Source organism: Chlorocebus sabaeus, chromosome 13, assembly GCF_047675955.1.
Source record: "Chlorocebus sabaeus isolate Y175 chromosome 13, mChlSab1.0.hap1, whole genome shotgun sequence".
Classification (NCBI taxonomy): Eukaryota; Metazoa; Chordata; class Mammalia; order Primates; family Cercopithecidae; genus Chlorocebus; species Chlorocebus sabaeus.
In genome coordinates this window covers 15,579,354-15,601,277 of record NC_132916.1, presented here as the reverse complement: position 1 = coordinate 15,601,277, position 21,924 = coordinate 15,579,354, and the positions used below count along the sequence as shown (strand labels likewise).

The window sequence follows — 21,924 nt, the reverse complement described above, 5'->3', positions numbered from 1 at the left end:
TCACTTGAGATCAAAAATTCGAGACCAGCCTGGGTGACATAGTGAGACCTTGTCCCTACACAAAATCAAAAACTAGCCAGGTGTGGTGGTGCATACCTATAGTCTCGGCTACTCAGGAGGCTGAAGCAGGAGGATTACTTAAGTCTGGGAGGGAGAGGCTGCAGTGAGCCATGATCATGCCACTGCACTCCAGCCTGGGCAGCAGAGCAAGACCCTGTCTCTAAAAACTAACTAAATAAAATAGGCCCAGCATGGTGGCTCACGCCTGTAATCTCAATACTTTGGGAGGCTGAGGTGGGAGGATTACCTGAGGTCGGGAGTTCGAGACCAGCCTGACCAACATGGAGAAATCCCGTCTCTACTAAAAATACAAAATTAACCAGGCGTGGTGGCACACGCTTGTAATCCCAACTACTTGGGAGGCTGAGGCAGGAGAATCACTTGAACCCGGGAGGCGGAGGTTGCAGTGAGCCAAAATCGCACCATTGCACTCCAGCCTGGGCAACAAGAGTGAAACTCCATCTCAACCCCCGCCCCCCAAAACCCAATAAATAAAATAAAATAAAATAAAATATCATAGAAGCGCAAGCTGTTCCTTTAATGAATGGATAGCTATCATGTCTTTTGGTAGTTCCTTTAGCTATTAAAGTGGGGTATTTTGCCTATTGTAGAGAGAGCCTTGTTATACTTGGAGCTTGTATTGGTGAAGCTAACTAGGTGGGAGGTTCTGACAGATAGTGAGGGATGTGGAAGGGATAATCCAGAGTCCCTGCTACTTTTTAACACTCCCTCTCCAAAATCATTCTCTTCTATTTATTTATGAATCTTATTCCTTCTTTTTTCCCTCTCCTCATCCCTCTTTGAACAGATGCCAGGACTGGTGATGAGACGGTTCTGAGTATTGATTGACAGGGCTGGAAAAGAAGTAGAGATGGGGCCAGGCGCGGTGGCTCACGCCTGTAATCCCAGCACTTTGGGAGGCCGAGACAGGTGGATCACCTGAAGTCAGGAGTTCAAGACCAGCTTGGTGAACATGGCAAAACCCCCGTCTCTACTAAAAGTACAAAAATTAGCTGAGGGGGGTGGTGCATACCTGTAATCCCAGCTCCTCAGGAGGCTGAGGCAGGAGAATCACTTGAACCCTGGAGGCAGAGGTTGCAGCAAGCCGAGATTGTGCCAGTGCACTTCAGTCTGGGCAACAGCGTGAGACTTTATCTCAAAAAAAAAAAAAAAAAAAGAGCGAGAGAGACGGACAAGACACTTATTTCATGGGAAGGAGGAAGAAGGAAGCAGGCATTTACTGCTGCGGCCGTGCAGCTGGTCTCCTGACCCCATGCAGCTTTATTTCTTATGGCAACGTGATTGCCTGCCCCTGTCGTCCACAGGACTAGCCTGCTGACATAAACATGGTGCATGTTGTAAATATTGTACAAGCCTCCCCAGATACTAAATATGTGTAATTCTTGGGGCATGGATGGTGTGGTTCATTTGGAAGTGATGAGGAATTATTATATTGCTGTTCCCTAATGAAGGATGTCACTTTGCCCAGTGAGTTTTGTCTGTCAACTAGATGAGGATCATCCCTCTGTCTGCAAGCCAGAAGTCAGTGGCAGCTTTTAGATACCAGCGCTAAGTCAATTTATTTTGTCTTGGCAAGGGATGGGATAGAATTTCCAGAAGTAAAGTCTTATATGCTGGACAGTGTGGCAACAGGTGACAAACGAAACCGGATATATGTAGCCTCAGAGCTTCAGGGCAAATGCACCAAGAGGACCAGGCGTAAGCCTCCTGGCATTTTCTGGCCCAGCCGTGGAAATCCTAGTGTCACGTCGGCTGTTATATATAGATTGAAGCAGAATCGAGGTGAAGGGGGCATGGGGTGCCCACCTCTCCTTCCTAAGAGGAGTGTCAGAGAACTTACTGATCTGTTTTAAAACATGAATAGGATCCTAGTGGAGAAAGAACCATTCTGATCTACCTAGGGCACTGCATGGAGGTAATTTTTGTGGTGTGAGTGTTACTATTCTTGTATTTGAGTCTTACTTGAAGACAGGGATAGGGGCCACTCCGGTGGGGTAGGGGCCACTTCACAGCCTCCTACCCCCACCCCCAACCATGTTCCCTAGCACACATGTTGGGACTACTGGCTTGCTTATGTGCAGGCAAGATCAGAAGCAAGCTGTGTCACCGTCGTATTTCCAGCACTTAGCATAGTGACTTGAACAGAATAGATATTCAACAAATACTTCTTGAATTGAATGTCATTAACTTAAAAACGGTGCTAACTTTTGTATCCTTGAGTTTTGTCACTGGATACGTGAACCTTGTGGGACTCACGGGAAAGACTTACTCTAAACAGAAGCCAGATTGGCTGATGTGACCACCAACCTAGGGAGAGCAGTGAACAAAATGGATATACCTTGTTCTCCTTCTAGCCGGTCATTCAATTTTTTTTTTTTTTTTTTTTTTTTTTGGCATTTCACATGGGCTGTTTTATAACTAACAAGGGTCTTTTTGTAACTTGGCTTACAGTACACAGTAAATACTGTGCTCCATGTGTATAGAAGTCTCTCCTTTGGGGAGGATAGACTGAAACTTGCTGTTTTCATTGTAATTAGTCATCCCTTTGTCATGAATGGCAGCTTCTCTCCCATTCTATAGTCTACTGGGTAACTCTACAATTTTCCTTTGTTGAGTGCAGCATCTGATTCCATTAGTTCTTTGTGCAGGAACAGTGCATTAGTGTGGACGTGAGAGGCTGGTGAAAATGGTTATTTAAGGCATACCACATTATGATGTAGTCTTACCTAATGCCTTGGAATAAGAGTCACAGAATGGTTTGTTCATTATGTCTGAAATCTCTACGGGCCCTGAGTGATGAGATAATTAGTAATCCACCTGTAAATGGAGACTCTGGAGGGCCCAGTTAGATCCTACAATCCTGGGTCACAGGAGGGGTTAGGGGAGATGGGAGTTACATTTCTCACTCCCAGTCCTGGAAAACATCCCACTTTCTGTATTGTTTTCTTACAAACATTGACTTGAATCTCTGAATTGATAAGCTGCCTAGCTGATAACGAGGCTAAAGTAAACCCAGCAACTTTAACACATGTTTTAAATTCAGGGAGATGGTGGCTACAAAGAAGATACTATTTGAAGAAGGCATGGATTTGAGAGAAAATTTTCAGTAACAAATGCATTCTACTTATGTAGTTTGGGTGGAGATGGGAGGCATGTTTGAAGGGCACAGGGTAAGTAGTAACTTTCTCTTGCCTTCCCCACCGTTTCTCATTGCCCTGCATTGACAGTTGTGCCGAGAACTGTGGGCTTGCACAGTGGTTCACCTGGCAATGAAAGTTTTGTAAACTCTGGGCACTCTGAACTTCACCCAGTGCTTGGCAGTAGGCTTCTAGATTGGCTAATCATGTACTATTTCTGAGATGTGGCCTTAAAACAAACAAACAAACAACAACAACTAACTTTGTGATATAGTTGAAGGTCTGGATTATATTCAGCTTTTGAATAGGGCATGGGGCAGAATCCCTAGCACTGTAAAAATATAACCACTTTTCATCACAAAGCTCAAGGGAAAAGAATGTAAGGTGTGTTCGTGTTAAATTAAAATTACACTGATGTCATGGTGCAAGTGGGCAGCTCCAAGGCTGTGGGAGTAGCTGGTTTACATGCTGATAAAAGCATGAGCCATCAATCTGTTGATTGATGACTCTGTCCCCACATGGTACCTATGTGTTGTGAGAGATACAAGCACTCTTTGTATAAGCAAAAGCATAGCATTGCTTGAGTTTTATTATAGATATAGTTTACCTAGCACCACCTTGGATCTCATAGACTCACATGCTCAGGGTGCCCTGTTTGATCTTTCTGTGGTTACAGCATATTGCAGTCCTGGCCCACTGCGAATTCTCCCTTAAAACAGGATCTTCCCTGGCAGCGAAGCCCAGTCTCCACTGTTGAAAGAATAGTCACTTGCTGGATTGCAGTCCAGCTCAATGAAGGTTCATTGTTCCCGTGGCACCGGAGCACATGGGGAAAGTAGAGAGGGTCGTGAGGAAGGCGCTGGGATCCAAGGAAGAGCATTCTTGGAACCAGTAACTTGTCACGCTGGAAACAGAGCTGATGTAGCTGTTTGGAGATCTGAGTTGTAGTGTAGCTCTTTCCCGCTGGCTACGTGAGAGGTCTACTTGATCTTTACTGGACTTCACTTTCTTCATCTGCAAAGTGAACAGCGATAAAGTCAATGTGATTTAAACTTAAATATTCTATAACCCTGCTTAAAATCATTTCCATCCAAAATGACCAGTAGTTGGCCAGGTGCGGTGGATCACGCCTGTAATCCTAGCACTTTGGAAGGCTGAGGCGGGTGGATCACCTGAGGTCAGGAGTTCGAGACCAGCCTGACCAACACGGCAAAACCTCATCTCTACTAAAAATACGAAAATTAGACAAGTGTGGTGGCGGGCATCTGTAATCCCAGCTACTTGGGAGGCTGAGGCAGGAGAATTGCTTGAATCTGGGAGGCAGAGGTTGCAGTGAGCTGAGATCGTGCCACTGCACTCCAGCCTGGGCAACAGAGTGAGGCTCCATCTCAAAACAAAAAAACCCCCAAAAACCCCAAAAAAACTGAACAACAAAAAACACCAAAATGACCAGTAGTTAAGCTGCAGCTTCCTCTTTAACTCAAGTTATGGCGATATGATGGAAAAGCAAGCCACGCTACATCTTAATCATGTATTAGCAATTCGATGAATCAGTTATTTCATGAACATATTTATCAAGCAGCCATGAGTAAGGAATTGTGTCAGACACCAGGGAAACAAAATACTTCACTTTTAAAGCAGTTCTAGTAAAGGGGAAAGATAAGTGAATTCTAGTAAAGGAGACAGATGAGTGAAAAAGAAGTAATTGCAAGGCAATTGCCTGTAACAGAAAGAGTGTTGAGGTGAAGGAGGGAGTGATAACCCTGTGAGTTTTGCGGTAGGAAAGCAGGTGATCAGAAGAAGAGACACTTAAGCTGGGTCTTGAGGGGTAATTAGAAGTTCTCCAGGGAGGCGTTCCCTGTAGGGAACAGTAGTATACGCAAAGGCATAGAAACCAAAAAACATGAAATAGCGTGGTATTTGGAATGAATATGTGGAACGTTCTGTCATGTAACAGATGCTTGAGATCCAACATTATTATCTTTGGAAACATTAAAATATGGCAGATCTTATATTTTCTGGTTTTCAGTTAGTAAATAATCATTTATGAGGCCATCAGTAAAATATTACAATTCTTGGTTTTTAAAGACTGTCAGTGTGATGTATTTAGACAGAGTCCAGTGCAGCTTGATTCAGTTTTCTATTCTTATCATTTCAAAATAGTTTTTTCGGCTGGGTGCGGTGACTCACGCCTGTAATCCCAGCACTTTGGGAGGCCAAGGCAGGTGGATCACTTGAGCCTAGGAGTTTGAGACCAGCCTGGCCAACATGGTGAAATCCCGTCTCTACTACAAATACAAAAATTGGCCAGGTGTGGTGGTGGGTGCCTGTAGTCCCAGCTACTTGGGAGGCTGAGGCAGGAGAATCGCTTGAACTTGTGAGGCGGAGGTTGCAGCGAGCCGAGATTGTGCCATTACACTCCAGCCTGGGTGACAGAATGAGACTCTGTCTCAAAAAATAAAATAAATAAAATAAATAAATAGTGTATCCATACTGGGTTAATGACAAAGTGAATTAAAAAGTTTTAAATCAATATGGAATGTATTCTATAAGGTAGGCATTCTTGACCAGATGTAACAAATTTCTGAAAATGTTCTCCGAACTAATTATGTCACCTTGGGCAAATCATGCTACCTCTTTGAGCTTTAAATTCTTACCTGTAGAATCCTCTTTGAGCTTTAAATTCTCACCTGTAGAATCCTCTTTGCGCTTTAAATTCTCACCTGTAGAATGAAGGAAATGGGTGGGTTTTAACGGGTCCACCCCAATCCTGGTATCCTGTAAGTGAAAATTGTTCTTTTTACTATGCCAGGTTATATAGGTATATTTCTTTTTCTTTTCTTTTCTTTTTTCTTTTTTTTTTTTTTTTGAGATGTCTTTTCGCTCTTGTTGCCCAGGCTGGAGTGCAATGGCATGATCTCGCTCACTGCAACCTCCGCCTCCCAGGTTCAAGTGATTCTCCTGCTTCAGGCTTCTGAGTAGCTAGGATTACAGGCATGTACCACCACGCCCGGCTAATTTTTTGTATTTTTAAGTAGAGACGGGGTTTCTCCATGTTGGTCAGGCTGGTCTTGAACTCCTGACCTCAGATGATCCGCCTGCCTCGGCCTCCCAAAGTGCTGGGATTACAGGCGTGAGCCACCATGCCCGAGCCCCGTATAGGTATATTTCTATAGCATTAGTCATCGTGATCGTCAAACCTTTCTCAATAGTGACTATTTACGGTGAAAGTCTAGTTGTGGTTTTTTGCTACTTTCAGTATGTCACACGTTTCAAGCAATTTATTAAGTACTTTATGTGCATTATTTCATTAAATACTTAGTTAGAATAACCCTGTAGTGTAGATCATATTTCCATTATATAGTTGAAGAAATCAGAGGCTCAGACAATCTAAATAACTGGGCTCAGCTCACTCAGGTGGTCATGGAGTGGCTGGGGTTTGAACTCCAGTCTCAATCCCCTTGCTCTAAGGCCAGCTTGTCCAACCCATGGCCTGTGGGCCACCTGTGGCCCAGGATGGCTTTAAGTGCAGCCCAACACAAATTCGTAAAATTTCTTTAAACCTCATTAGATGTTTTCTGTGACTTTTTTTTTTTAAAAGTTCATCAGCTGTCATTAGTGTTGATATATTTTAGGTGGCACCCAGACAGTTTCTCTTCCCATGTGACTGAGGGAAGCCAAAAGATTGGACACCCCTGCCCTAAAGTCTGCATTCTTTATCAAGGACTGCATTCTAGGTTAAGGACACATGGTTATTGCCGTCATAAAGTATCTTGTGTACATCACAGAGTTAATATCATGCCTTCTAAAAAGATAAGTCTCACTCTAAAAGCGGTCTGTTTCACATTTTTAAACAATGAAATAAAAGAGATACTTTCTGGTGTGTTGACTAATGGTCTATGAATTTTAATGTATAACCAGGTAGCATATCAAATACAGGAAGAAAGTATTATTATTCTCCATAATAGGAGACAACTCAGATATCACTTTTTTTGGAGGGGTGGGAGGATGGAGTCTCTCTGTTGCCCAGGCCGGAGTACAGTGGCATGATCTCAGCTCATTGCAACCTCTGCCTCCTGGGTTCAAGCCATTCTCCTGCCTCAGCCTCCCAAGTAGTGGGACTACAGGCGTGAGCCACCACACCTGGCTAATTTTTGTATTTTTAGTAGAGACGGGGTTTCACCATATTGGCCAGAGTGGTCTCAAACTCCTAACCTCAAGTGATCCGGCCACCTCGGCCTCCCAAAGTGCTGGGATTATAGACATGAGCCACCGTACCTGGCCTCACCTGTTTAGTAAGTTATGAAATTCTGATCCTTTGGCACTATCCACTTGGGTTCTGCTCCTGAATCCATAATAATGGCTCAAGACATGGTGTTTCTTAGCTGATCCCTCTGCCTGGGGGATCATTTCCCTAAGTTCAAATAGATTTCAGGCTAGTTGTCATTTCAGAGAGCAAATTCCTAATCTTCCAGTTTAATTTAGCCACTTGTCACCAACTATCTCATTGCCCTGTTGACTCTGCATTGCCTGTATCACTCTAGGATATTTTTCTTATTTATTTATTGAACTGTGTATTTCTATTTGAATCAAGCTCAGTGAGAGTGAGATTTTCTCTCTTATTCACTGCTTTATTTCTAGCACCTTAAGTAGTGGCTTGGTCACAGTAGGCTTGCTCTGTCTAACAATCATCCATCCACCCGTCCATCCATCTGTCCATCCGTCTGTCCATCCATCCATCTATCCAGCTCCCGTCTGTCTACTTATCATCTATATCTATTTCTCTCTCCTCTCCCTCCATCTATTCTGTCTTCAAATGGTTCAGTCATGACATTATGGAATGAAGCAGTAAATCTGCTTCTCCAGTTAGGATGTGGGAAGACCTTATTTCCTTTATAATTAATCACTTAACTCTTGATTTCTCTTTCAGATTCTCCCTTCTTGTATCAAGCCCAAGATACAACAGAATGCTGAGAAACTGAGCTTTAATTATAAAAATCTGATTTTGAAAAATTATTTCTCACCGCCTCTGTGTTTTCGTTTTATTTTGCCAGGGCTACGTGTATGAATGACAAGGATATCTTCAGCCAACTCATTCTGGATGAATGAATCTAAGTGTCCTCCCTACTTCCTCTGTGGGTAAGTTTGAGGCATTTATATATCTCAAAGGCTTTAAAAGTATATGTCAGTCAATATTTCTTTGCTTAATCACCACATTCTCATGTAGCTCTGTTAATTGCACTTTGTATGAGAAGTCGAGTGGGGAAAGCCGAAGTAGGTTTGCTGAATGCTTATAATTGAGGTTCCTGCAAGCAACAGGGTTCCAGAGTTCAGTAGATTATTACAAAAGCACTTTAATTGGATGTGCTGGATGACCCACTCAATGTGGAAAACGGGTATGCCAGGCCTCTGTGGGAGCTTAGGTGGAGAGGATGCAGCCTGGGAAGCTTTAGTTTCCGTCCTTTTATGTGCCACATACTGATAGAGCACACACTTAAACTCCAAACCAAATAGGACCTCCTGCTTGAGAACACAGAGAGCATATAATTTCTAATTGGAGTTGTAAGATCGGGTAAGCTCAGAGGACGTAGATTTTAGGAAGCCACTGAGGAAAGGTCAGATTCCTACTGTGACCTTAAGGCTGTTTCATTCCAACTGAGGTGTTTTACTAATTGGATGTGTTGGTGTTGCAGGTTAAGTACTAAAGCAGGAAAGCTCAACAGTTCCCCAGCGGCGTTTGAAATGGTGGCAGGTAGTTCCCCGGACTATCTGCCGTGTCTGGAGTTCACGCGTACTTAGCTGAAGCACACTCAGATAAACATAAGCTTCCCAGGCATAATCTTCTGCTGTTTTATTTAGATTGCCCCAGCTCTCCTTGACTGACTGCTTCATGCTGTTTGGGTCTCAGCTCAAAGTATTCCCTCTGAAGGACCTGTACCCACCCAATCTAAAGGACACTGAGCCACTGCTACCACACCACTCCCTCTTAGTTCCCTGCAAAGTCCTTGTCCCTCGATGATCATTTTCTCCTTTGCATATTTGTGTATCAGCTTGTTGTCTTGTCTCTGCCTTCCTTAGAGCAGAAGCTCCACAAGGGCAGGAACCTTCTCTGCCCGGTTCCTCACCTGTGTCCAGAGCCCACAAGAGGGTCTGTTGCACAGCAGATATATTTTGTCTGAATGTATGAGTTGAACAGTTAAATGAGGCTCATTGTATAAATTGCTCAGTGTCACATGGTGAGATATTTGTTCACACTGGAGGATATTTAAAAGGTTTAATTTGTCTGTTTAAACATTTTTTTGAAATGTGAATTCCTCCCTCATATTATGATCAAGTTTAACATTAGATTACATGTAAACAGGAAGTGGTCTAATATCTCTGGGTTTATTTATAAATATAATACATATTAAAGGGAGAAATTTTGATCCTAATTGGTAGGCTTTGCTTCTGTTGACCTTTTTTTTTTCCTTTTATCATCTACATTGGAATATCCAAAAGTAGTATCTAATTAGCTTTGGAGAGGTGTTTATGTGTTAACAATGTTCGAAACTACTGCTGAAATACACTATTTGGAAAGCCTAAGGTCTACAGTTATTTGGAGTCAGACTGCCTGCGTTCTTTGAATCCTATCTCTGACATTTTCTCGCTAATGACCCGGAGTAGGTTATTATTGTATTTTTTTGAGACAGGGTCTTGCTCTGTTGCCTAGGCTGGAGTGCAGTGACGTGACCTTGGCTCACTGCAACCTCCACCACCTGGGATCAAGCAATCCTCCCACCTCAGCCTCCTGAGTAGCTGGGACCACAGGCCCACACCACTGGTCCCGGCTAATTTTTTAAAATAATTTGTAGAGACAAGGTCTTGCTATGTTGCCCAGGCTGGTCTTGATCTCCTGGGCTCAAGTGATCTGCCTACCTCAGCCTCCCAAAGTGCTGGGATTATAGGCGTGAGCTACCATGCAAGCTGGGTAGGTTATTTAACCTCTTGATGCTTCACTTTCTTCTTATGTAAAATGGAGGTAATACAATTTTCCTTGTAGAATGATTATGATTAAGTATGTGAGTATATGGGTTATATAAATGTCTGCTGTTTTACTTAGTATATACTCAGATATTTATGTATTGAATATACAAATTAGGTTTAAAAATAGTATATGCTATATTACAGTGCTCACGTCTGTAATCCCAGCACTTTGGGAAGCGGAGGCAGGCCAATCACCTGAGGTCAGGAGTTCGAGACCAGCCTGACCAACATGGAGAAACCCAGTCTCTACTAAAAATACAAAATTAGCCGGGTGTGGTGGCGCATCTCTGTAATCCCAGCTACTTGGGAGGCTGAGACAGGAGAATCACTTGTACCTGGGAGGCGGAGGTTGTGATGAGCCAAGATGATGCCATTGCACTCCAACCTGGTAACAAGAACGAAACTCTGTCTCAAAAAAAAAAAAAAAAAAAAAAAATATATATATATACACACACACACACACACACACACACACACACACATACACACATATATGGGTACTGGTCATTAAATGGTAACACAAGTTTGAAATTTGTTTTGCCTTGAAAACAACAGTCCATTCTTGAGATCACCAGGAAGAATAGATTTGCTTATAATAAGTTATACTTTTAATAAGTAACAATGACAATAAAACTGTTTGCAAACATGCCATTTTCTGTGTGTATAACAATATAGTTGTCTTTTTGGTATCAGACAGATACCTGGTTTGAGTTTCCCAGTTGTGCTTGTTTTGTGGCCTTCAGTAAATTGCTAAACTTTGCTTGGCCTCAGTTTCCTCCTCTGTAAAATAATGATAATAATACAGTTCAAAGAGGATTGCTGTGATAATTAAATATGAAAATGTATGTCACACTCCTGGCATGGTGCTTACCTCACAATGTAGGTGCTTAATAACCCTGAGTGTCCTTCTTTCCCTGTCTCCAGACCATAGATGTAAGATGCACATTGATAGCCAGAGGAAGGTGATTGCCATTGGGGAAGGTGTGGAAATGGCGTTCTGTATGAAATGATGAAGGGAGTGGGTTTAGCTTAGCAAGTGGTAAGCTTAGCAGGGAAGCCAATTCCGACCTTGGAGTGTCTGAGCAGATTTCGTGTGTAAGGGGAAGCAGGGATGCTGTGTCTGATCTGCCTCTGCAGAAAGCACTAGGACCCGCAGGTATCAGTAGGGAAAGGCCACTTTGGGCTTCACGTGAGGAAGAGAAAGATGAGATGGTGTCTCTTTGCAATAATGAGCGTCTCAGGGCCAGATGTGGTATCTGAAGACTAGTTGATGCAGATCAAGAGCTCTATAGAAATGATTCCTCCAGGCACCAGGAAGGTGGACAACATGGCCTCTGCAGTCCTTTTCAATGCTTGTATGTCGATGCCCCCATTTCCAAATTCATGCCTGATTATGTGTTTGCCTGGGCCGAGTTGGTTGTATGCCCCCAGAAACCTAGGATTTAGCCTTCTGAAGTCAGGGAGTCAGGACTGCTTATTGTTTTAATTTAAAATTTTTTTTAGGATTGAAAATTTTTCTGTTTGTATTTTGTCATTTGCAGCAGAGGCTGCAAACTGATGAGTTTGGGGCTGGTTCTGGGCTGTGGATAACCTTTGTCTGGCCTAGAAAATGTATCCCTGATCACTGCATTAACTAAATTTAAATTGATTGCCTGCATTTAAAAACTAAGAATTTGACAGAAAAGCCAAATTTTTAATGTTTCTTCAAAATGTGGGTTTATCTGGCAACATTGGGTTCTACCTTCTCAGCTGGCAGTGGATAGCTGAAGCTGTGTAGATGGTGGCCTTTTGGTTGGGTCATGCATCGGCTGGTTTGCCACAGTCCCCACCACTCCACACAGTATTCCCATCATCAAATGTCAGTTGTCATTTTTCATTTACTTAAGTTGTTTTCTTTTAGTAGAATTAGGAGAAAACTGAAACAGTTATTTTATCAATGTCCACAGTAGTAGTGGTAAAACTAAAGATACTTTCATAGTTTCAAACTTCAAAAAAAAAAAAAAAAATAGAAGAGCGTATTTTTGTATGTGTGCCAAAGTATACTTGTAGAAATCTAACTTGTAAACAAGTAGTTTTTGTCTTAAGACTACATGACTCAGTCAGGCCTGCTTCACTCACACTTTTTTTTTTCTTTTCTTTTTTTTTTTTTTGAGACGGAGTCTCACTCTGTTACCCAGGCTGGGGTACAGTGGTGCTGTCTCAGCTCACTGCAGCTTCAACCTCCTGGATCCAAGCGAGCTGCCTGCCTCAGCCTCCTGAGCAGCTGGGACTACAGGCATGCCCCACCATATCTAGCTTATATATCTATATCTCTATCTGTATCTATGTTTTTTTTTTTTTTTGTTTGTATGTTTTTTGTAGAGGTGAGGTTTCACGATGTTGCCCAGGCTGGTCTTGAATTCCTGAGCTCAAGTGATCTGCCTGCCTCAGCCTCCCAAAGTGCTGGGATTACAGGCATGAGCCACCGTGCCTGGCTTCGCTCATACATTTAAATAGCTCTGAAGGTATCTGAGTGTAACCCCTAATCTGGACAGTTAAATTTTCCCTCTGTCTTAGAACATGACTCATTTCCTGCCTCTTCTTCAGTTCTCCATGGGCATGGAGAAGGAGTTGTCTGGCAGCATATCTTTTTTGCCTTCCCTAACATCCACTGTGGCCTCCTGGCTTGGTGAAATGGGGACAGTGTGTAATTTGCACACATCTGTGATCTGTGGAACTAAGTTCCATTCTGCTTTTTCCAGTGGATCCCCAGTCCGCCCTAGACTTCATGGCCCCAAATGGATGGAACCTGTAACCTTGTTGACTCTGAGTGGATATAACTGAGAGAGTGGGCTCAGTGCCTATTAAGGCACAGATTGAAGTTTTAGGACTCTGTTCTTTGTGCATTTTGATGTTTAGGTATGAACAGAATCTGGCTTTGTTTTGCTTTATGAGAGTGATTCTGGCTTCATCGTGAAGACAGGCCAGAAGGCAGAGAAGAGCTTGGCTAGAGAGAGAGCAGGGAAGATCCATGGTAATTAACTTCAGTTTTTTGTAGGGTGGTTGGGTGGAAGAGAGGAGTAGGATGTGTGTTGATAATGATGGAAAGACTAATTAGTGGAATTTTTAGAATGACTGATTTGAAGTTGCTGGAAGGGATTCTCATCTATCAACTGGTTATTTACCGATGGAATGTGCCCCCTAACGGATCTGTGAACTTTCCATCACTCAATGTATTTAGGTAAAAGAAAGTGGCCCCATCTGTCAGGATGCTGTAGGAGGTTCCTAAATTAGAGGGAAGGTTGGGCTAGATAGATGACCTCTCTGGTCTCTTTAGAACTCAAATTCAATTATTCTCTGAATTAAACTTATTAGGAAACTTCCAACTTGAAAAATTTTACTTCAGTCCATAAAGAGAAAATATTATGAGTTGACTGAGAGGCTGAATATAACATTATAACTTTAACTACAATTAGATCTGAGCAGATTACTTGCACTTTCTTCAGTATTCCAATAGAACCCTTCAAAAATGTTGTAAACAGATGTACCCAGTAGCTAGTATTTATCAACCGGGATTTTACAAGCATATTTCCTAAAGGATTTTTTTTTTCTACCAAAAACTTTGTTTTACCTTAGCCAAAACTCATTTTGTAGGGTTCTTTTTGGGTAGCATAATAATACAGATGTTATCATTTACATAAAAGTATTACCCGTTAGTCTTTATAAAGCATTGTATTTAATTTCAAAACTTAGAATTGTGTACATTATCACCCATTGTTGTTTGTTAAGGTATATTTAATTTGGATATAATGACCTACAGAAAAAGGTCACTTTAAAGAAAAATTTTTTAAAAATGATTTTTAAATTATGCATAATAGATGTACATAGTTTTGGGGTATGAATGGTAATTTAGCACATTCATATAATTTGTAAAGGTCAAATCTGTAACTGGGATACCCATTACCTTAAATATTTGTATTTTCTTTATGTTAGAAACATTAGAACTATTGTAGCTAATTTGGAACTTACAATAGATTATTGTAAACTAGAGTCACTCTACTGATCTAACACTACGTTTTCTTGTATCAAACAGTATATTTGAACCCATTAATCAACCTGTCTTCATCCTTTCCTTCCTACCCTTCCCAGCCTCTGGCAACCACCAATCTACTCTCTACTTTCATTAGATTTACTTTTTGTTTTAAATCTCCCACATATAAGTGAGAATATGTGATATTTGTCTTTCTGTGCTTGGCTTATTTCACTTAACATAATGACCTCCAGTTTTACCCACGTTGCTGCAAATGATGGAATTTCATTCTTTTTATGGCTGACTAATAATCCATTATGTATATATACCACATTTTCTTGACCCATTCATCTCTTGATGGGTACTTAGGTTGATATTGTGAATAGTGCTGTAATAAACATGAGAGTGCAAATACCTCTTTGATATATTGGCTTTCTTTCTTTTGGATCTATGCCCACTAGTGGGATTGCTGGATCATATGGTAATTCTATTTTTAGTTTTTTGAGGAAACTCCAAACTGTTCTTCATAGTGATTGTACTAATTCACATTCCCACCAAGAGTGTACAAGGGTTTCCCTTTCTCTACATCCTCTCTAACATCTGTCATTGCCTGTCATTTTTATAAAAGCTATTTTAACTGGAGTGAGATGATATCTCATTTTATTTCTCTGACGATTAGTGATGCTGAGCGTTTTTTTATGTACCTGTTGGCCATTTGTATGTCTTCCTTTGAGAAATATCAGTTCAGATCTTTTGCCCATTTTTAATCGAATTATTTGCTTTTTGCTATTGAGTTGTTTGAGCTCTTTATGTATCATGGTTATTAATCCCTTGTCCGATAGGTAGTTTGCAGATATTTTCTCCCATTTTGTGGGTTGTCTCTTTAGTTTGTTGATTGTTCCCTTTTCTGTGCAGAGCTTTTTATTTTTATTGTTTTGAAACAGGGTCTTCTTCTGTCACCCTGACTGGAGTGCATTGGTATGATCACAGCTCACTGTAGCCTTAAACTCCTGGGCTCAAGCCATCCTCCCATCTCAGTCTCCTGAGTAGCTGGGAACACAGGCACTCACCATCAGAGCCAGCCACTTTTTAAAATTTTGTAGAGAGAGGTCCCACTCTGTTGCCCACGCTGGCCTCACACACCTGGCCTCAAGTGATCCTCCTGCCTTGGCCTCCCAAAGTGCTGGGATTATAGGTGTGAGCCACTGTGTCTAGCTGGCAGGAGCTTTTTAGCTTGATGTAATTCCACGTGTTGATTTCTGCTTTGATGCCTGTGCTTTTGAGGTCTTAGACAGAAAATCATCGCCTAGGCCAATGTCCTGGAGCATTTCCCAAATGTTTTCTTCTGGCCATTTCATGTTTTCAGGTCTTAGATTTAAGTCTTTAATCCGTTTTGACTTGATTTATTGTGTGTAGTGAGAGATGGAGTCTAATTTTATTCTTCTGCCTATAGTTAACAGTTTTTCCAGCACAATTTATTGAAGAGACTGTCCTTTCCCCATTGTATGTTCTTGGTGCCTTTGTTAAAGATGAGTTGGCTATAAATGTGTGGATTTATATCTGGATTCTCTGTTCTGCTCTACTGGTGTATGTGTTTTTTTTTTTTCTTTCTTTCTTAAGCCAGTACTGTGCTCATTTGGTTATTAGAGCTTTGCAGTAAATTTTGGAGTCGGGTATAGTTTGATGCCTGCAACTTTGTTCTTATTGATCTATACCTTTGGCTAGTCAGGTTCTTTTGTGGTTTTACATAAAGTTTAGAATGTTTTTTTTTCTATTTTTGTGAGGAATGTCATTGGTATTTTGATAGGGATTGCAGTGAATCTGTAAATTGCTTTAGGTAGTATTGCCATTTTAACAATATTAATTCTTCCAATTCGTGAGCATGGAATATCTTTCCATTTTCTAATGTGTCCTCTTTGGTCTATTTTATCAGTGTGTTATAGTTTTTATCGCATGAATCTTTTACTTCTTTGGTTAAATTGCTTCCTAGATATTTTACATTCGTTGCAGCTATTGTAAATGGGATTGCCTACTTGATTTCATTTTCGTATTGTTCGCTGTTGGCTTATATAAATGCTACTGATTTTGTATGTTTATTTTGTATCCTGCAATTTTGCTGGATTCATTTATCAGTTCCAACAGTTTTTGGTGGAGTCTAGGTTTTTCTAAATATAAAACCATGTCATGTGTGAACAAAGGCTACTTTGAACAAAAGGGTAATTTGACTTCTTCCTTTCCAATTTGGATGCTTTTTATTTCTTTCTCTTGCCTAATTGCCCTGGCCAGGATTTCCAGTACTTTGTTGAATAAAAGTGGTAAAAATGGAAAAGAACAACTTTTATGAAGAATTGGTTTTAAATCCTCATTTTTATGTCACTTAATATTTGCACATTCTTGTGAAAGTAATTAATTGATCATTTGGTGATATTATTGGGGCTTGCTTGTTATGTAAGTAACACTTGGAGTTTATAAATATACCATAAGGCCGGGTGCAGTGGCTCATACCTGTAATCCCAGCACTTTGGGAGGCCGAGGCAGGCTGATCACCTGAGGTCAGGAGTTTGAGACCAGCCTGACCAATATGGAGAAACCCTGTCTCTACTAAAAAGGCAAAATTAGTCAGGCATGGTGGCACACGCCTGTAATCCCAGCTACTTGGGAGGCTGAGGCAGGAGGATTGCTTGGACCAGGGAAGTGGAGGTGGCGGTGAGCCAAGATCATGCCACTGCACTCTAGCCTGGGCAACAAGAGCAAAACTCCGTGTCTCTCTCTCTCTCTCTATATATAAAAAACATATATATCATCTATATATGTTATATATCTCATATATACATCATCTATGTATGTTATATATCACATATATCATCTATGTGTGTTTTATATATCATATATAATCTATATATCATCTCCATATATGATGTATATATCATAAAATATCTCATTTCCAAGATAATTGACTGCATTAAAATTTATTTGTGCATTTAATGCCATTGAAACACTTAGAAAAAGTTTATATTAGGGAATTTAGATTTGTAATGGCTTTAAAGCAATACATACCATGCTAGTATTACGTTTTGAATTTTCTCAAAATTGACCATTGATTTTGAAGACATCTCCAGTTTGCTTTTAAAAATGTTAAAAATTTATTTTGTTCTTCATTTTGCTTTCATTTAATACATAGCCATTGAGTAATTAATGATGGTGTGGTATAAAGCTCACAAACATGATGCATAATAATTGTAGGAGAAGAACATTACCAGAACGTTTAGGCCCAGTAACATTTCTTCATAACAGTGTTGTGAGGCAATGGCATGGAAGTTATTAATGCTATGTTTACCAGTGTTTTTTGCTCATTTGTTTGTTATAGTTAGGATTTGTCTGGGTTTGTCTGAATCAGTTAATATGCAGTCTAGTCATACATCACTTGACAATGGGGAAAGTTCTGAGAAAAGTGTCAGGTGATTTCCTCGTTGTGTGAGCATCATGGAGTGTACTTCCATGAACCTAGATGGTACAGCCTACTGCACACCTAGCCTATTGCTTCTAGGCTACAAACCTGTATGGTATTTGATTGTATTCAATACTGTAGGCAGTTGTAACACAATGGGAAGTATTTGTGTGTCTAAACATATCTAAACAGAGAAAAGATACATTAAAAATATGGTGGTATAATCCTATGGAACCACCATATACGCAGTCTGTCGTCAGCTATGACATTGCTATGCTGCACATGACTGTATTAAGTTTTTTAACCGAGACTGGTGGGTTCTCTTCATCAGCATTTGTGAGAAATGCTGCCGTTTGACTGTGTACGATCATTAGGCAGAGCAGAAGTTTGGGTCGTCTGATTTTGTGGCTGTGAGACCTTGACTCACAGCAGCAGGTACTGGCGCTTCTCCCATAGTGTGGAGCATAGAGCAGGAGGCAGGAGCACGTGGCCAGCCACCAGCACAGCGGCACTGCAGTGCTGCCTTGTTGAAGATGCCGGCTTGGAATATGAAACGCTAATGGAGAATGGCGGGGGATCTTTAAGCAAAACCTCTGAAAATTTTGCTTGATGGGCAGTGATCGCATGTGGAGTGGCTTATTTTAAATAAAGGGATTGCTTGGCGTCTGACACAGAGACATAGAGTGCAACAAACACTGTTCTTCCGTTCACATTTACCACCACTGCCACCATCACTGTCACCTCCCATTCATTCATTCATTCATTCATGCATGCATGCAGTTACTTAACATATATTTATTGGGTATTCACCATGTGCCAGGCACGTCTTAAAGTCCTGGACTTTCAACAGTAAACAATTTAAACAAAATCCCTGCCTTGTGGAATTAACATTCTAAGAGGCAGGCCTTATGTTAAACAATTTACATCTATTATTCTATGTGATCCTTACAATAAGCCTGGGAGGCAGACAAAATTATCCCCATTTTGCAGATTAAGAAACTGAGGCTCAGAGAAATTAAATGATGTGTCCAGTGTCACACAGCAGGATCTGACGTCAAGCCAGAGGGACTCTAAAGAGTGGGCCCTGAGCTGTTTTGCTAGCCTCTTAGGAACAATGTCTAAATGGCCAATGAATTGCATGTCAATTGTACATTTGCATGAGCTTTCAGCATCACACATGGAAGGTAAACCTTCACACCACCCCTGGTTTAGATATGAAGGCCAGTCATATCTGCCCTCACTGCATTCTCTGGGCAAATTTGGAAACCTTTGGTTTTAGAAACAGACTTCCTGAATTTGGGCCTTTCGATCCAATGGGGAGAAAAATCATCTCCCCCAGTAATGTTTCTGAGGATTGCAGGATTCTCGGGCAGATACTTGGTGTATGTCATTTTCTTCTAGTATTGCCTTCATCTGGGACATTTTTGCCTTCGCATTTCTCAAGGTCTGGGTTCCTTCAGCCTACATTATTTAAAGTATCGCTTTTTCATCAGAAACAGTGTGGGGAAGCCCTCTTCAGCCCATGAATATTGACGAGGTTTTTGCCCAGTAATGTAATTACATCCAAGGTGCATGTTTACATTTGTGAGGGATTATTTAATCTTTTGTAATCGTGTCTGGGTAAAAGTAATTTATATTTTTAATCTCTACTTATTATTGTTATTCTTTTTTTTAAATTTTTTTCTTTCTTGAATATATAGATTAGCAGTAAGGAGTGGCGCTTGGTCGGATGTTCTGTCAGAAGCGTTCTGTGTTTGACCTGAAAAGTAAAGAATGTGGAAGGAGTTTTTATTGTTTTCTTCATTGAATTCTAAGCAGAGAGGTTATTTCTGAGAGCTCACATTACTTTAGAACATTTATTTATTTATTTAGAGATGGACTCTCGCTCTGTTGCCCAGGCTGGAGTGCATTGGTGCAATCTCGGCTCACTGCAGCCTCCACCTCCTGGGTTCAAGCAATTCTCCTGCCTCAGCCTCCTGAGTAGCTGAGACTACAGGTGGATCCTGCCACACCTGGCTATTTTTTGTACTTTTTAGTAGAGATGGGGTTTCACCATGTTGGCTAGGATGGTCTTGATCTCCTGACCTCGTGATCCGCCTGCCTTGGCCTCCCAAAGTGCTGGGATTACAAGTATGAGCCACTGCACCGGCCTTTATTTTTTTGAGACACGGTCTCACTTTGTCACCCAGGCTGGAGTAAGTGCAGTGGCACAATCTCAGCTGATTGCAACCTCTGCCTCCTGGGTTCAAGTGATTCTCTCACCTCAGCCTCCCAGATAGCTAGGACTACAGGTGCATGCCACCATGCCTGGCTAATTTTTGGGCAGAAATGGGGTATCACTGTGTTGGCCAGGCTGGTCTTGAACTCCTGACCTCAAGTGGTCTGCCTGCCTTGGCCTCCCAAAGTGCTGGGATTACAGGTGTGAACCACTGCACCTGGCCTAGAACTTATATTTTAATGTCAGTTTTTCTTATTAACTGTTTATAGATTAGAACATGTTATTTACATTTTTTATTTGTGATAGGCACTATGATTGTCAACCCCACTTTATGATGAAGGAAAAGGGATTCAGGAAGCCTCTAAGTTATGAAGAGGTGAACTGCTACCTCAGATCTACTGGTTTTGAAGCCTGAGATGTTTCCACTATTCCCTTATTTTTATTAATAATAATTTGTCATGTGATAGTGGCTCTCAAACTTTTCATTCTGGAGGTGTTCCTATGCCCCATCTTATTTTATATTCTCCAGCTCTTCTCTGGATAGGAACAGAAACCCCCAATAACATATCTTTGCATGCATATGTACACATACAGTCTAGGATATTCAGGTTTTTTATTACAATCAGGTTTGCGACAATTTTTGCATAGTTTTTGACTAGGCATGTAGTTTTTTATGGATTGATTTATTGCGGGTGTGTGTGTGTGTGTACATATATTTTCCTCCCAACATTTTATTAAGAAAATTTGCAAGAATATAGAAAAATCAAAAGAATTGTACAGTGAACACCCATAAACCCACCACTTGATTCTATAATTGTTAATAGTTTGCTATTTTTGCTTTTACGTGGGTCATTTTGCATTGTATGCTTCAGAATAGAATACTTTGTAAGTAGTAATTTACATTTTTCTTAGAGATCTTTGCCAAGGAATTTAATTTTAGATGCTTGTTCACACACATGTCCTGTTATATTATTATCTCAGAACGAAGCATTAGAAAGATCAAGTCTAGTTTTATGATTTGGAACTATCTGGTTTTTGTAATTTTAGGATGGAGAACTAAATTGACGGTATTCGACTGTACTTGGGCAGTCTAAGGCACTTGAGAAACCTTACATAGTTTGAAACCCCAAGTGACTTTGTAAATTCATAGAACTAAAGTCATTTGGGTGACCTCAGTAATAAAAAATGAAATCAGACAATGCAAACCCATTGGAAATATCTGAGGAATGTTGGAGATAATTCATGTGTACAGGCTGTTCTGGCAGAGAGGGATCTACATATAAAATGTATCAAAAGGTCAGACTTGTTTTAAAAATACCTAGAAGCAGGAATTATTAGCCGGGCGCAGTGGCTCACGCCTGTAATCCCAGCACTTTGGGAGGCTGAGGCAGGCAGATCACCTGAGATCAGGAGTTCAGAACCAGCCTGGCCAACATGGTGAAACCCTCTCTCTTCTAAAAATACAAAAATTAGCCAGGTGTGCTGGTGCAACCCTGTAATCCCAGCTATTCAGGAGGCTGAGGCAGGAGAATCACTTGAACCCAGGAGGCAGAGGTTGCAGTGAGCCGAGATCACGCCATTGCACTCCAATCTGGGCAACAGAGTGAGACTCCATCGCAAAAGAAAAAAAAAAAAAAGAAAGAAAGAAAGAAAGGAATTAGAGTAGGGCATGCAAGTATTTCCATGCAATTAATTGTTCTTCTGATTTTTTGTTTGCTTTCTGATACATATCTCTTTAAATTTCCTTCTGCATAATTTTTCTTCCGTTTGTATCATGGAGTCCCCTTTCTGTCTTAAGTCAATGTGGAAGGCTTTCTTTTACACTGGCTGTTATTTTATTTTATTTTCCCTATTTTAGTAACAGAAATGAGGTTGCTGGGTCTGACAGAAGCAGAGCTCATGATTTAATAGTATTCATTCATTCTTCTGTATTTACCTAACACACACACACCCACACACACCCACACACCAAATTAACATTTTGGGGATTCCCATGTTTTGTGTTATG

At 40.9% G+C, this 21,924-nt stretch overlaps 1 protein-coding gene across 3 annotated transcripts in view; it reads left to right on the top strand.

Moving 5' to 3' along the window:
* TIAM2 (TIAM Rac1 associated GEF 2) overlaps positions 1 to 21,924 on the top strand; it is a 272,136-nt gene that overhangs the window by 94,035 nt on the left and 156,177 nt on the right. For all 3 annotated transcript variants that reach the window (XM_038001128.2, XM_073022315.1, XM_038001129.2), the window contains exon 2: positions 8,273 to 8,357. The gene's annotated coding sequence lies outside the window, so the exon portion shown is untranslated. The remainder of the gene's footprint in view (positions 1 to 8,272; positions 8,358 to 21,924) is intronic.